Source organism: Anser brachyrhynchus (genome assembly GCF_964034855.1).
Source record: "Anser brachyrhynchus genome assembly, chromosome: 11".
NCBI classification, from domain to species: Eukaryota; Metazoa; Chordata; class Aves; order Anseriformes; family Anatidae; genus Anser; species Anser brachyrhynchus.
In genome coordinates, this window is record NC_137706.1 from 6,687,117 (window position 1) to 6,691,511 (window position 4,395).

Consider the following 4,395-nt stretch of genomic DNA (forward strand, 5'->3'; position numbering starts at 1 on the left):
CCGGCCGCGCCCGCCGCCCGCCCCGGGGAAGGGGCGAGGGATGGGGTGGGCGACGGTAGGGGAGGGCCGGGCCGGCCTCCGTTCCGGTATCTGTGTCCCCGTATCTGTGCCCCGGTATCTGTGTCCCGCGACGCCCCAGCCCCGGAGGTTCCCGAGGGCGCGGAGGAGCCGCCTGAAGCTGCGCCCCGGGAGCAGGGGCTGAGCCTGAGGGGGCTGAGGGGAGAGGGCCCCGCGGGGCAGGGAGAATACGGGGAGGAGAGGAGAAGAGGGCAGCCCCGGGCCCGGGCCCGCCCCCCCTACGGGGGTCCCCCTGCGGCGGGGCCCGGCCGCAGCCCGGCCACGTCAGCCCCGTTCGGTGCCAGGCCGGGCCCCGCTGCCACCGCGTCCTGCCCGGGGCGAGCCCAGCTCCTCCGGCCCCGCGGCTAGAGCCAGGCCTGCCGCAGGTCCTGACTCATCAGACAAGCCCCGAGTATCGCCGCTGGCACGAGGCGAAGAGCCGTGTGTCACCGGCAATAAACGCCAGGAGCCCTCTGCTCCAAGGCTCACCCATGCGTGCTCGGTGAACTCAGGCACACCACACCCAACGAAGGAAAAAAAAAAAAGGAAATAAACTTCTCGTGAAAAATGACTGATCAAAGCCTAGAGGTGACATCTGTCACCGAAAGCAACGTAGAGTATAAGGAAATTCTAAAATAAAACCTTCACATGATCACTTGAGATTGCTGTTACACCACGATACACGGACAATTCACCGGTAATCAAGCCCAAATGCTTTGGAGAGAAGTAAGCGCTCACCCTTCCCAATACATGGGGTTAGTCTTGTATTTTAAACACTTTTTATTGAATCCCCTACAGGTGACCACCTCAAGGCAGTTATTTCAAGAGTATGTTGTCACAGAGTGAATTTGAGAGCTATTTGCCTCCGCTATAAAGTTGGGCTTTAGGCTTGGCAAAGTACGTAAAGCAGCAGCGACAAAACTAGGCAAGTACTAGAGAGACAGAAGAACATGGGTTGCGAGACCAAGTAACTGCTGGGACTAAACCAGATCAGAGATTCAAAAATGAAGAAGTATTACTAGACTTTGAACATCAGGTAGAAGCAAAACAGTGGATGGATTAATCAGTCATTGCAGAACATAAAAATAACGTTAATAGCCTTTTCCTATGGCTATCCCCTACAAGTCTATTTTATTCAGAAAAAGAGTTATTACGGCACAGCATTTTGTCAAACAAAGAACATCATTGCCAATATCGCATTAGTTTCACACATTAGTTTTCTTTTTGGCAAGGCCACTCTATTAATGAATCTGCTTTAAGAATTAATTCCTGTCCACCAGGGTCTGTCACTAACAGTTAAACATATAATTTCTCCCTGCTTTTCAGGTTTCTTAGAAAAATCACTGGAAACTTGGAAAGGTGATTCAGAGATCAAAAATACTCACAGTCCCAGAAGTAACAGCTATCCTGTATTGCAATATTCATTAGGGCCTTTAAATAGGGATGAGCAGCTGAGCAGATGCCAGACAGCCAATTTGCTTAATAATGGATGCGGTCCCTCGGGGATAGTTTGGCAGCTGGGGGTGGGTTCCCAATCTCTTGTCAAACATTCTCAAAGCAAAGCAGTGGAAAAGCATAACCAGAATACCCTCAGCTGGAAGAAAATGTTTTAACATATGTACGTGTAGCCAATACTTCATTTTGCATTCTTGTATAAAAACTCCTAAGTCACATGTTAACATTCATTCAATCTCAGCACATTCATTCTCTTAACTGAAGGTCTAGTTACCTTTCTGTCCTCTACTGCAGCCTGTTCTAATGGCACTACTATTCCCATTTCCTCAGAAAATTATTCTATTTTTAACAACTCAATATTTCTAAAAACTTGAGGTAGCATATAGCTCATATACCACCATTATTTTAACTAGATTTTCATATGAACAGTTTGAAGCAGCTTCAGTATCAAGTGAGCTATTACCATTCTAGCTACATTAAGTGCAGCATGAAAACATTTTCCAGTAATTCCAACAGCTTCAGAAAAGGAACAGATAATATTGCCTCTAATATCCAACTTAATCAATTATTCAATCTTCGAATCACACACTCACCTCATTTTAAACAGTCTCCCACATTCAGCAGCCTGTCTGATCTTACACAACCTTCAGAGACTGTTGAAGTGCTTTAGTATGGAAAAAAATGACAGTGAACCATAGTGGGGAAAAAAAAAAAAAAGAGTAGTAACTGAAACCAGTCATGAAGACATGAACATTATATTAAAACATAACGAATTACCTCAATTGATCTTTGCTTACGTAGGTCTACTGACATCAAAGGCACTTGTACCAGCTGGGGAATCTAACAGGTATGAACGGCAGAAAAGACATCAATACTTCTGGCAAGCAACAAACTTCCTCTAATACCAAGGCCTGGTGGTCCTGCCCATGGAAATACTATACATTCTTCCTGTCTTTGAGGAAAAAAAAAATATACTCTGCAAAACCAGTGAGCTGAAGAAGGCAGCAGTCAGACTGTGCAAATAGGAAAGGCTTGTTATCTGCCAAACAAGGAAAGGAAATTAAGTCAATGGGAGAACAGCAGCCAAGTGCCTGAATCACTTTTTAAAATGAGACATAAGCTTGTAAGTCATATAGGTTATTTCTGAAGATTTACTGAAAGCTTGGAGGGTTTGTACAACACTGATCACAGTACGTTCTGGTCCACAACCACTGTTCCTTAGCACGACATTAGAATAACTACTGTTAGCATTAGTCTGGTTCAAAGGCTGGGAGAAGGACTGCACTTATCGCAAGCCCAGTCTCCCTCTGTGCCTGCCTCTCAGATGTTTAACTGGAAGAAACATGCTGCAACTAGCCTGCAAGTAAGGCAGTACCAGGAAAGGTTTTCAACTTGTATTTACATCGCTAAATCCCCACAATCCCTTAAAATACCTGCACAGAAAGTCACTATTTCAAATAACCTGCAACTACCTCAGCTGCAATTACCTATTTGCGATCCCCATCTTCCTGCATGCTGACCACAGAAATCAGAGAGCACTTTTGTTGACTGGAGCTCCCCAGAGTACTGAGGATGGAAAAACAAATGTAATTGTGCTAACTTCTCATTCTTCCTTTCTGACAGCTCACTGTGGCTGTGGTTCATCCTACCCTCTATGGACATTGCCTGTACATCCATTTACTCCACCTTCTCAGACTCAGTGACATCACCATTGCTAACTCTCCCCTATTTTTTTTATTATTGCTTAATATTGTTTGATATGTTTGATACTCATTTTCTGTTTACCTTCTATTTAATACACCTATTCTCTTCCATCTCAGCAACATCTTTGATTTTCCTTGTCACTATCTTCATCTTGTTATACTACTGGAGAACAGATCTGTTTAACTTGGACATTCAACTTAAGTTTCCCTCTGTGCCTAGCTTTACCATTGCAGTAACATTAATACAAATGGGGCCACTCTGGCTCTCAATTTTTTTTTCTCTCCCACTTCAGTCCCTGAATTGTTTGGCTCCTTCATCTACACAGATCTTGCTCATTCTCTCTCACAATGCTTTCTCAAAAAAAAAAAAAAAGCGCATTAACACTGTAGTTATGAAGGCCACAATTCTGTCAACATTTATTGCCTATTTAAACATTTTTCTTAAAATACCAAAACAACAGGATGAGGACAGAGGACTTTCTGGTTTAGGCGTGGCTGATCCTCTATGTACCATGTTGCCTCACTGAACGTATTATGTTGCAAGAGGATAATATAAATTCCATTCTGCTTAACATATGATCAGGCAGACCTCTGGGTATTATTTTTGCACCTTGGTTATTTGGTATGATTTGGGAACTGCCATGAAACAAACACACAGATTTGTTATTAGTACTTAGAGGGATCACAGTTACAAAAAAGTAAAATATACCTTTCAAGTTATACTAGTAGGACTTCCATGACAATGACTTGGCAAGTTATTACATCTATTGCAGACTTCTGAAAGAACACGTTGCATATATGAGGAAAGCTCTAAACAATGGAAGTGCTCCCCCCCCCCCCCCAAGTTGGGAAATGCAGAATTTTTGATTACCACCCATAATGATTTACTCTTAATCCTACAGAACTGTAATTCTGCCCTATGTTTTCAAAAAGGACATTGAATATCAATGCCGCCTTTTTATCTGCTACAGTACCAGAAAACTAGATATCCTGTTAGATGCTCCACCTAGAAACCTAATCCCTGGGATCAATTCTATTCTGTGCAATCTAATTCCTACATGTACACACATTCCTGTACAAATGTTGTTCTATACACGGAATTTCATTGACTTGAAATAATTCTTTTTAAAGAGCTACACTTATCTCTGGAGTGATCTTTTGTGTTAGACAGATCTCACCT